Source organism: Peromyscus californicus, unplaced genomic scaffold (genome assembly GCF_007827085.1).
Source record: "Peromyscus californicus insignis strain IS unplaced genomic scaffold, ASM782708v3 Scaffold_6__1_contigs__length_162567912, whole genome shotgun sequence".
Taxonomy (NCBI): domain Eukaryota; kingdom Metazoa; phylum Chordata; class Mammalia; order Rodentia; family Cricetidae; genus Peromyscus; species Peromyscus californicus.
Window position 1 is genome coordinate 13,274,477 of NW_026294584.1, and position 12,713 is coordinate 13,287,189.

Consider the following 12,713-nt stretch of genomic DNA (forward strand, 5'->3'; position numbering starts at 1 on the left):
GCTATTCCCCTCTATTTCTGAATCAAATCTTATTAAAAATCAAGAGAGATACGAGGTGGCAGGTTAGAGGTGCCCAGAGGAACTCCCTACAAGACACAAAACAACTGAGGAGGCTAGGCATGATGGCACAAGTGTGTAATCTCAGCATTTAGGAGAAGACAGAAGGATGAGAGTTGGAGGCTAGCCTAGGCTACAGAGCAAGACCCTGTCTTAAATAAAGCCAAGGGCTGAGCAAGGGTGGCTTAATGGTAGAGCATGTACATTGCATGCACCAATCACTGGGTTCCATCCCCAGCATCACAGAGCAGCCCTTGGGGAGAAGCTACTTAAAGCTGTGACTATAGGAAAACAGTGATGCTCAGCATCCTACACAGCACTTGGAGAAATCCATGCACTTTCATAGTGAGTCAGTTTATTAGCATCGATTGTATAAGGACTTCAAGGTGAACAAGGAAGAGACCCAGTGAGCACAGCTGGACCAGCACTGTGCAGAGGTGCAGTGGGAACACAGTGACCAGATTTAACAGGATGACTAGGCACTAGAGAATTTCTCTCCACTTTTCAGCATATGTTTGGGAAGCTGTTTTGAAAAAGTCTTGTCTGAGCTTGCTACTCCAGGAATCAAAGTGCCTTGCACCTGTTTCCAGGAACTGGCAATAAACATGATTACGGTACTGAGTTGGAGCCTGGTCCCCTGGGAGAATTCTGATCAAAGTGTAACCTGTCTATGACAGGGAGGGGAACTGAGTACAGTTCCTCTTAAGACTGTCAGCTGATTCTGCTTAAGAGATAAGTAGAAACACTAGAGCCCTGGGCATTAGCAGTGACTGGCAGGGCCCATGCTGTCCAACCCTGTTGTTGACTTATAACCTCATATCCTCTCACAAGCCCCTGAGTGGCCACCACAGATAGTGCTAGGGATCCTGATGCCCTTTAGCATCCTCTGCCCCCCTTCACCCCATGAAGTATGCAGAGCAAGTGTTTGCAGAATAAACCTGCAGGGGCCTATGTACTAGCTCTAGATCTTACTCAGAGCACTGGTCCTCAACCTTCCCAATGCTGAGACCCTTTAATACAGTTCCTCATGTTGTGGTGAACCCTGACCATAACATTATTCTTATTGTTACTTCATAACTGTAATTTTGCTAGTTATGAATCATTATGTAAATATATGTGTTTTATGGTGGTCTTTGTTGACCCCTGTGAAAAGGCCATTCATCCCCCAAAGGGGTTGTGACCCACGGGTTGAGAACCGCTGCTCTGGAGCAAAGGCACTAAAGGTATTTCAAATGCTGGTGCCACCTGTCAGGAACAAGTGGATGAGGAAAGGAATGAAAAGGACCTGCATTTGCTCTCCTGGAGGGGCACGTAACTAAGAAATGTGGAAAGAAACTGATCATGGAGAGTGTGTATCTGCTTTAGTAGAGAGGACATTTTCATTTTTATTTTAAAATTTTAATTTTTTATTTGTGTGTGTGTGTGTGTGTGTGTGTGTGTGTGTGTGTGTGTGTGTGTGTGTATGCACGTGCACGCACACACATGGATGTAACTGTCACAGCATACACGTGGAGGTCAGGGGACAGCTTCGGGGAGTAGGTTTTCTCCTTCTCCCGTGGATTTCAGGCTTGACATAAGTGACTAGGCTTGAACAGCAAGCACGTTCCCCAGCTGATCCATCCCTCTGGCCTGTCTTATCTGACTTGCTTGTATTTATTCTTTTGTTGTTGCTGTTTGTTTCCTCTTTTTGTGTGGTTCTGAGGAGCAAGCCTAACATTTTGAGCTCATTTGCTTGACTCTCTGTTACTAAGCTATGTATTCCCAGCCCACACAGTAATATTTCCACCACCCTGTGCTGATTGAACCTTGGTACATACTTAAAGAACAGAGGATCTAATCCCCCAGCTGATGACCTAGCTCCTGTTAGACATGGCTGAGCTAAGATCCATTCTTAGACATCCATCCCCATAGCAACAGCAGAGAGTAAGGTTGTAGACACTGTACCTGAAAGACCTCTACATAGGCTTTCTCCAGACCCTGTGTCAGACTATCCCTTGCAATCAGATCTGGAAAACTAGGCACAATGAGTTTGTACCATATATCAGATATTCTACTGTCTGTATCACACTACAGCAAGCCCACTCTTCTGAGACCTACAGAAAAGGTAGGTTCTTCAGACTCCAAATTAGCATACATTGTATGAAAGCCCCATTACCAAGCAAAGGAGCTAAAGGGAAATAGTACACCATAAAATAAACGTACATCCAAGGTCATGTTACCTAGAGAAACTGCTTACTATGAAGACCCCTCATAAAAACTGTGACAGAATGCCTCATTTGAGAGAAATAATTTAAAGGAAAAATAAAATGTTTTATTTGGTTTCCAGGTTCAGAGTTTTCAGTCCATATTTGGCTTAGTCCATTGCTTCCAGGATGGTGGTAAAACAGAACATCATTATTTCATGAGCCTGTAGTAGACAAAGCTGCTCACCTTATGGTGGTAAGGAAACCGAAAGAGTTAAAAGTGACAAGGACAATGTGTAGCTCCAGAAACATGCATCTGCCTTCTTTTCTCAACTAGGCCCTACCTCCTTCAGTTCCCAGTGGCTTGCAGTAGTCTGTTAAGCTAAGTGGATTAACTCATTGATGAGGTTTGAGTCCTCGTAATCCAAAATCTCTGAGCAGGGCCATGTCTTCAATGAATGAGCCTTTGGAAGGCATTCTATACTAAAACTATAATAAAAGTGGAAAAATACCCATCTCAACAGATGCTTATACACAAAATTCAACATACAATTAGGAGACATTAGTGCAAAGGGGCATGATCACTTAAAAAGTTCATAATTCTCTTGTAATTGATTCCAAAGATATCAAAATGAATATACCAACAGATATGACAAATAATTAAAAAAGAATGCTTTTTAAGAGTACTTAATAACAGTCATAGTTTGACATGAATTTAATCCCAGTGCTCAGGAGACTGAGGCAGGAACATCACTATGGGTTTGAGACCACCCCGGGCTACATAGTAAGACTCTTGTCTCAAAAATGAATAGCTATTGTGAAAAGAACCAAACAGATTTCTGGGGAATGAAAATCTCAATAAGAGTCTTTAAAATGAAGTTGGAAGCTCCACTCCTAGAGTAGATCAAGCAAAAGAGGATATCCAGGCTTAACACACACCCATGTATGTATGTGTATATGCATATATGTGTATATGTATATATGGATGTATGTGTGTATGTATATATATGTGTGTATGTGTGAGTTTATATATGCATGTGTGTATGTATGTGAGATCTCTAGGACATCATTAGAAGATAAAAGGTCAGCAGGTCAGTAGGTAAATGATAGATGTGCATATAGACTGACTTAACATATGTATATGCTTATTAGACATAGAAAAGAGGCTCAAAATATAGAAAACCCTTTCACTGAAATAGTAGAAAATTTCCCAAATCTTGGGAAATACATGGCCATACAGATACAGGAGGTATTTATGACCCCAAATAGACGTGACCACAGAATCACTTCTTCATGACATAGCTGAACTGCTGAAAGTATAGAACAACAACAAAAATGAGTATTAAAAGCTGAAGAGGCCTCAACTTGAATTTCAAGGCAAACCTGTCAGAATAGCAGCAACTTTCCCAGCAGGAATTCTCAGAGCCAGGGGGTGTGGAATAGTCTGTCTGACATGTGGGGTTTGGAATAGTCTGTCTGACATGTGGGGTATGGAATAGTCTGTCTGACATGTGGGGTATGGAATAGTCTGACATGTGGGACGTGGAGTAGTCTGTCTGACATGTGGGGTGTGGAATAGTGTGTCTGACATGTGGGGCATGGAATAGTCTGTCTGACATGTGGGGTGTGGAATAGTCTGTCTGACATGGGACAGAAAGTACCTACCAACCTGATCACTGTGCCTCTCAAAGTTAACCTTCAGAGAAATAAAGACTTTCCAGTAGTGTAAGCTAAGACAAGAATTGGACCACTGGACTAGCACTCGAGAAGATAATTAAGGACGCTGGTATGTAGCTCAGATGGCAGACTACTTCCCCAGTGTACACAAAGTAAGAGAAGATGGAAGAGACGGTGGAGATAGGATCAAAGTGTGATATATGCATGTATAGAAATATCCCTGTGAAACCCATCAGTTTAAACAATATTTATTAATAACTAGTATAGAAATAAAAGATAAGTTTTAGGAAAGGCTTCTGTTAAACTTTTCATAATTTTATGTTATAAAATGAAACTTTTTAAAAATTTATATTTTTATATATTTGAGATGTTAATTCCTGTGAGCAACTTTATGAAATATTATTTATGAAAATCAGTGATAGCCTTAGCACGTAGATGTCTGCCTTTTAAATTTGACTATTTTAGCAATTCTTGTTTCCTAGGACTGAACTGGGCAGAGTAGATGAATGGAAAAAAAAAGAAGTAAAACGTAAAATAAAGAAACGTGACTGCTCCTAGGTATGGTAGAGTGTAACTAGAGTTTTCTGTCCAGGTCCCATCAAGCCCCGGCAGTCCGACAGCCCACTTATAAAATAAACACACAGACACTTATTTACAAACTGTATGGCCGTGGCAGGCTTCTTGCTAACTGTTCTTATATCTTAAATTAATCCATTTCTACAAATCTATACCTTGCCATGTGGCTCATGGCTTACCGGCATCTTCACATGCTGCTTGTCATGGCGGCGGCTGGCAGTGTCTCCCTCACTCAGCTTTCCACTTCCCAGAATTCTCCTCTCTCCTTGTCCCGCCTATACTTCCTGCCTGGCCACTGGCCAATCAGTGTTTTATTTATACAGAACGATATCCACAGCAGTAGAGGAAATGATTTATTGTAGATAAAAGGGAGACATAGTCAGAGGCAGGGACATCTGGGTGAGTTCAGAGCGGACATGTTTAGACTGAGCTGTACATGTGGGATGAAGTGGGGAGAGATGGGAACAAGGTGCAGCAGCCAGGAGACCCCAAAGGTACAAAGAGAGTGGATAACAAGCATGGTTGGATTATATAGGGAAGAACAGCCCAACGCTTTGGGCTGGAGAGTTGGGTCGTGGTACAGGAGGCCTGTGACAGAGAGTGATGGAGGATGCAGGGAGAACCTGGCTGCCAGAGTCTGCTTTGGCATGTGAAATAGGCACCTCAGCCATTTGTGCCTGGTTTGAAACCTAACAGTAGATAGACTCTATAATAGAAAAACTCAGCCTCAACTCAAGTCCATTGAGTTTGTAACCTTCACTTTTGAACCACATTATGTTTTACTTATATTCATTCTTCAAATTTAGCAATATTCTTAAGTGACATATGTAAGGAAAGCCAGGAGAATTTGCAAGAGAAATATTAGAACAACAAAAAATACAATCAGGAAAATGTTTATAAATACAAATAGATTTCCTTTTCTTAATTTTAAAAAATTTATTTATTTTTATTTACTGGTTCTTTCTTGTATACATATTTTTGTTTAATTTATTTTTTACATCCCTACCAGTTTTTCCTCCCTCCTTTCTTCTCAGCCCCTCTCTCCTACTTCCCCTCTGCCCACCCACCCTCCCCCATCCACTCCTCCTCAATTTCTATTCAGAAAAGGGCAGGCCTCCCATGGATATCAACAAAACATGGCATCTCAAGTTGCCATAAGGCTAAGCACCTCCCCTAATATAAAGGCAGGACAAGGCAACCCAGTATGAGGAATTGGGTACCAAAAGCCCACAGAAGAGTCAGAGACAGTCCCTGCTCCCACTGTTAGGAGTCCCATAGGAAGACCAAACTACACTACTGTAATATATGTGCAGAAAGCGTAGGTCAGTCCCATGCAGGCTCCCTGGTTGTCAGTTCAGCCTCTGTGAGACCCTGTGAGCCCAGGTTAATTGATTCTGTGGTTTTCTTATGGTGACCTTGGCCCCTCTGGCTCCTACAATCCTTCCTCTCCTCTTCCATAGGATTCCCCAAACTCTGCCTCATGTTTGGTTGTGTTTCCATCAGTTGCTGTGTGAAGCCTCTCTGATATCAACTGGGCGAGGCACCAATCCCAGCACATCCCATAGTCAGGACAGACTACAGGTTGAAAGTTATGTGACTGGATTGGTATCCCAGTCACTCCACTGGAAGTCTTGCCTGGTCACCGGAGAAGGCCAGTTCAGGCTACATATCCACTATTGCTAAGAGTCTTAGCTGAGGTCATCCTTGTAAATTCCTGGGAGTTTCCCTTGCACTAGGTTTCTACCTGACCCCAAATGTCCCCCTTTTTCTAGTGTCCTTCAGTACTTTTCCCCCTCTATCCCCGGTTGCCTTTTTAAAAAATCGTTGCTGCCTTTTAAGCCACAGCTGTCCAAATCAGCAACTGTTGCTATCAGCAGCAGTAGGACTGCAAGAGCTGCAGCCTGGGGAAATTCTGTTCCCTCCGGCACTGACTCTCTCAAAGCTACAAAGGGAACTTAACTAAATCTCTGTCATTTAAAGAACTCAAGATTCAAAGGGTAAAGTGGAATTCTGCTCCTCAGAGAGGCTGAATAGCAAGTAGCTCACCTCCTCTCCTTGCTTGCACCCTCCAAAAAGCCCTCACGCTTTTCTCGCCCCTCCTTAAAAACTCTTCTCCACCTGACTGCTCCCTACCCTTTCCTGTCAGCTAGTTGCTGACTCAGCCTCCTGACCGCAGGTGAATTTTATTTACTCAAACGTATCTTTGCACCATTAAACAAATGTTTCAGAGCATAAACAAAAGCAACACACCTTAAAATAATATTCTACAGCATTTTCCCCTTTTTGTCTAAACAAAAAATGAAAAGTTTTAACTTTAACATAAGACTGTACACAATAAGAACAACTATCAAGTAAAGATTACATTCACAATGTAATGAATTCCAGTTCATTTGTGTCTGGCAAATTAAAAGAAAATACTCCATTATCTATCCTATCTTAATGAATCTAAAGTTTTTTACCTAACTTACTCTCTATCATAACTAGGGAAAACTGCAACTATAACTATCTAGTCTTCAACTCCATCAAAGACCCCAGAAGGATGATATTATTGGAGTAAACAAAAAGTGCATTGCAGACAACTTCCAGAACTCTAGAAATGACATCTGACTGCCTCAACAGTCACCCAAAGTTCCTACTGAAACCTTGAATTCATCTTCAGTCTACAGGCCTAGAGTATCTGGCTGACTTTTCAATGAAGCAGGAAATTAGAAGGACTGTTTTGCCTTGTATTGGCAAAGTTTGTCAGTCACTTTCCTCTGTGTCTTGCAGAATATCTGGCAGTTTCTTCTGTGAACCAGAAACTCTGAAGGACCATCCCACCTTGTTTTGGCAAAGTTTAGCAGTCACTTTCCTGTGGGTCCTGCATGTCCAGTTTATACAACATACTGTCAAGCAGTCCAGGCAAGATTAGTTTCTTGCCCAAATGGCTAGCCTTGCTGCATTGAAAGCAAACTCCATAAGGAGTTTCTTCAATACCCATCATCTCTGAAGTAAATTGGTGCTGCCAGGAGCAGATGTGTCTCATTGTCATGAAAAACTTTAAATTAATAAAACATTTTAAATGCCATATTCTATAGGTCTTTGAAAGATTTGAAGACCATCTATCTATCTAAAATATATCTATATGATCTGGAAAGCATACCTAGCATATCTACAATTTTGGTTGTTATAAATGATTAACCACTAATCTATGTTTCCTGATTATCCTATATAGTTTTTAATAATATCTTTCAAAAACTAGAACTTCACCTTACATTTCCAAATGAACAGCATAGGCACAATACCTCAAACAAAAATAGAAACAAACATACAATATATTGTAACAAAAATAACCTTAAATTTTTATCAATATACAAAATTCCTTTAAACAAGAGTAGAAACACATATACAGTGTAACAAAATAACTTTAAATTTATATCAGTATACTCTATTCCCCTAAATGATAGCAAACATCCATAACCCACCAAATTACAAAAGCCTCCCACACCTCTCTTGGGAATGGACATCATGTTCTCCAAACTGTTTTCTGCTGTCTATGGATGAAGTTTCTTTAGTGTCACAGAGAGAAAATTTTGAGATAATGGCCAAGTCCTGGGAAGACCAGCAGTAGCTTTTGTTGATAGATATCACCGGTCAAGGTTCAGGAGGTCTCCCCTGATCAAACCTGATCTATATTATTTCTGAAGGAATCCACAGCCTCTCATTTCCTGTGGAAACAAAAGCAACAACTCTTCAAAGCATTTTTTATTTCCATTTGACAAATGTAATTTTTGAAAGTTAAGGCATTCATAAAGTATACAGGCTGATTTATTTCAACAGTCTCTCTTTCAATTCCAGGTCTCTTTGCAGCTGTCCTTTGCTTTTCAACAATCAAAAAATTCAATACTATACAAGATCCAGACTCCCTGTGTGTTTCCCATCTTACATGGCTTTTTCTTTTATATTATTTTTTCTCTCTCTTTAAAGACTTTATTTTTAAACTACTTATTTCTTTCTACGACTATCTATACTCAATTCTTTCTTTCTTAAGCCTACACACATTGTAAAACACACTGGAACCTGTTTAGAGTTTTTTTTTTCTTTTTTTCCCGCCTGGACCTCTTTTACTGCAAATCTCTTAGTCTTTTTTTGACCATGTGAGCAGACCTTTAAACTGCTAACCTATACCTGGATCCTCCACAAATTGCTCTCTGCTGGCTCCACCTGCTTCTCGGGTTGTGAAAAACAGCTGTGAAACTCAGGGCTGGTCAAAGGTTTGTCTGACCAGGAAGTGCATTCAGCCTTCCTAGAGTCGAACTCTAGAGTGACGGTGCTTGTGCTGTGGCAGGCCTTTTTACTTAGTTAATTGTTCCTACTTAATGTACCAGCTGCTCACGGGCTCGGTATCTGACAGAAACTGTCTGGCAGAAACTCTTAAAGGAGCCATTTTTTTTCTTTTCAGCTTTCTCAGGCCCTAGGGAAATTCGAGTGTCACCTTGGTACGCCAAAATGTTGTTGGTTGTCTTTTCTCTTTGGAGGCTCACCACCCAGCTCCCAAATAAATCACACATGGAGGCCTAGTCTTAATTATAAATGCCTGGCCGTAGCTTGACTTGTTTCTTGCCAGCTTTTCTTAACCTAAATTATCCCATCTACCTTTTGCCTCTGGGCTTTTACTTTTTTCTTTCTTTCTTACTCCATTGCTGGTTGTGTAGCTGGGTGGCTGGCCCCTGCTGTCCTCCTCTCCTTGTTTGACTACTTCTTTTATATACCTCTCTGCCTGCTACCCCGCCTATTTCTCTCTCCTGCCTTGCTATTGGCCATTTAGTTCTTTATTAGATCATCAGTTGTTTTAGATAGGTAAAGTAACACAGCTTCATAGAATTAAACAAATGCAACATAAACAAAAGTAACCACCTTAAAACTATATTCTACAACAATCTCCCACAACTGATCCCTCATGTTCCCATACTTACCCCCCCCCATACCACCCACAAAATCTCTTCTATTTCCCTTTCCCAGGGAGAACCAAGCATCCCCCCTTGCTCCCTCCTTGTTACTAGTCTTTCTGGGTCTGTGGATTGTAGCATAGTTATCCTGTACTTTACAGCTAATATCCACTTATAAGTGAGTACATACCATGTTTGTCTTTATGGGTCTGAGTTACCTCCCTCAGGATGTTTTTTTTTTCTAGTTCTATCCATTTACTTGCAAATTTCATATCATTGTTTTTAACAGCTGAGTAATACTCCATTGTGTAAATATACTACATTTTCTTTATCCATTCTTCAGTTGAAGGGCATCTAGGTTGTTTCAGGGTTCTGGCTATTACAAATAAAGCTGCTATAAACACAGATGAGCAAGTGTCCTTGTGGTATGATTGAGCATCCTTTGGGAGTACAGGTTTTTGATGTATGACTTAATAATTCTCTGGATTTCCTCAGTGTCTGTTGTTATGTCCCTCTTTTCATTTCTGATTTTGTTAATTTGGATAGTACCTCTGTTTTTTTGGTAATTTGGATAAAGGCTTGTCTCTCTTGTTGATTTTCTCAAAGAACCAACTCTTTGTTTCATTGATTCTTTATATTGTTCTCTTTGTTTCTATTTTTATTGATTTCAGCCCTGACTTTGATTATTTACTGTCATTTACTCTTCTTGGCTACATTTGCTTCTTTTTGTTGTAGAGCTTTCAGGTGCACTGTTGAATAGCTAATATGAGACCTCTCTAAATACCTTACGTAGGGACTCAGTGCCATGAACTCTCCCCCTAGCACCACTTTCATTATGTCCCATAAATTTGTGTGTTGTACATTCATTTTTATTGGATTCTAGGAAGTCTTTAATTCTTTCTCCATTTCTTCCTTGACACAGTAGTCATTCAGTAGGGGGTTGTTCAGTTTCTATGAGTCTATAGGCTTCCTGTTGTTTCTGTTGTTGAAATCCAGCTTTAATCCATGATGGTCCTATAGTAGGGGGTTATTTCAATTTTTTTGTATCTGTTGAGACTTGCTTTTGTAACCAAGTATGAGGTGCTGAGACGAAAGTATTTGTGTGTGTGTGTGTGTGTGTGTGTGTGTGTGTGTGTGTGTGTGTGTGTTTCCATAAACTGTTCTGTAGATATATGTTATGCCCATTTGGTTCATAACATCTGTTAGCTCCAGTATTTCTCTATTTAGTTTTTGTCTCAATGACCTGTCCATTGGTAAGAGTGTAGTATTGAAGTCTCCCACAATTAATGTGTGAGGGTCAATGTGTGATTTAATCTTTAATAGTATTTCTTTTGCAAATATGGGTACCCTTGTGTTTGGGGCATAGATGTTGAGAATTGAGACATCATCTTGGTGGATTTTTCCTTTGATGAGTATGAGCTGTCTCTCCCTATCTCTTGATTAATTTTGGTTTGAAGTCTATTTTGTTAGATATTAGAATAGCTACACAAACTTGTTTTTTGGGTCCATTGGCTTAGAAAATCTTTTTCCATCCCTTTACTCTGAAGTAATGTTTGTCTTTGATGTTGGGTCTGTTTTTTGTATGCCGCAGAAGGATGGATTCTGTTTTTGTATCCATTCTTTTAGCCTGTGTCTTTTTATTGGGGAATTGAGTCCGTTAATATTGAGAGATATTAATGACCAGTGATTGTTAATTCCTGTTATTTTGTTGTTGTTGTTGTTGTTGGTGGTGGTGGTGGTGGTGGTGGTGGTGGTGGTGGTGGTGGTGATGGTAGTGGTGGTAGTGTTTGTGTGTGTGTGTGTGTGTGTGTGTGTGTGTGTGTGTGTGTGTGTTATTTCCTGTCTTCATGAATTGTAGTTAACCTCCTTAGGTTGGAGTTTTCATTCTAGCACCTTTTGTAAGGCTGGATTTGTGGATATTGTTTACATTTGACTTTATCATGGAATATCTTGTTTTTTCCATCTATGTTGATTGAAAGTTTTGCTAGGTATATTAGTCTAGGATGGCATCTGTGGTCTCTTAGAGTCTGCAGGACATCTTTCCAGGCTCTTCTGACTTTTAGAGTCTCCATTGAGAAGTCAGGTGTAATTCCAATAGGTCTACATTCATGTGTACTCGCCATTTTCCCCTTGTGGCTTTTAATATTCTTTCTTTGTTCTGTACATTTCATTTTTTGATTATTATGTGTTGGGGGAACTTTATTTTGTGGTCCAATATATTTTATGTTCTATGAGCTTCTTGTGCCTTTATAGGCATGTCCTTCTTTAGATTAGGAAAGTTTTCTTCTGTGATTTTGTTGAAAATAGTTTCTGGGACCTTGAGGTAGGATTCATCTTATTATTTTTTTGCTATTATTCTTAGATTTGGTCTTTTCATAGTGTCCCAGATTTCCTGGCTGTTTTGTGCCAAGAACTTTTTTTTGGTTTCTCAAGACCGGATTTCTCTGTGTAGCTTTGCGCCTTTCCTGGAACTCGCTTTGGAGACCAGGCTGGCCTCGAACTCATAGAGATCTGCCTGCCTCTGCCTCCTGAGTGCTGGGATTAAAGGCGTGCGCCACCACTGCCCAGCCAAGAACTTTTTATATTTAACATTTTCTTTGACCGCTGTATCAATTTCTTCAGTCATATATTCTATGCCTGAGATTCTTTCTTCTGTATCTTATGTTCATTGTTGATACTTGTATCCATAATTTGTGTTCAGTGGTTCTGGTGACCAGCAAGTCTTCAGGTCCAATAGTATGTCTCCAATAGGGTTTTAGGTGCTCCCTTTGCTTCTGAGGTTCTGGGATTCTGGGAGCTAGCATGGCCTCTGGGATTCTGGATACTGGTGTGTTCTCTGGAGTTCCATGAGCCTGGAGTTCCCGTGTGGCCTACAGTAGAGCAGAAGTTGTCTGCTGGGTTATGAGCAGAGATATGGAACCCAGGGAAGGGGATTCTGTTGGGGACTGCTGGGCAGGGCTTAAGGATTATTAGGGGGCAGTGTCTTAACTGGGGCTCCTGGGTGAGAGTCTTCTACCAGGGTTTGTGGGCAGGAATATGGAGCCCATGGAAAGGGTGCTATTGGGGACTGCTGGGTGGGGCTTAAGGGATCTTAGAGGGTGGTGGGTGGTGTTTTAACTGGAGTTCCTAGTAGTACTGGTGTGGCTTCCAGTAGAATGGGATTAGAATAAACTGGCCTCAGACTTGCAGTAATTCCTCTACCTTACCCTCCTGGGTGCTAGGATCAGAGGCATAAGTCTCTATGTATGGTAATATTGTCTTTTCATTTAAATATTTTAATTTTTGAGAATTC

The 12,713-nt window shown here is 40.6% G+C and overlaps 1 protein-coding gene across 3 annotated transcripts in view; it reads left to right on the forward strand.

The window, feature by feature from the left end:
- Rundc3b (RUN domain containing 3B) overlaps positions 1-12,713 on the forward strand; it is a 162,510-nt gene that overhangs the window by 109,672 nt on the left and 40,125 nt on the right. The window lies entirely within an intron of this gene.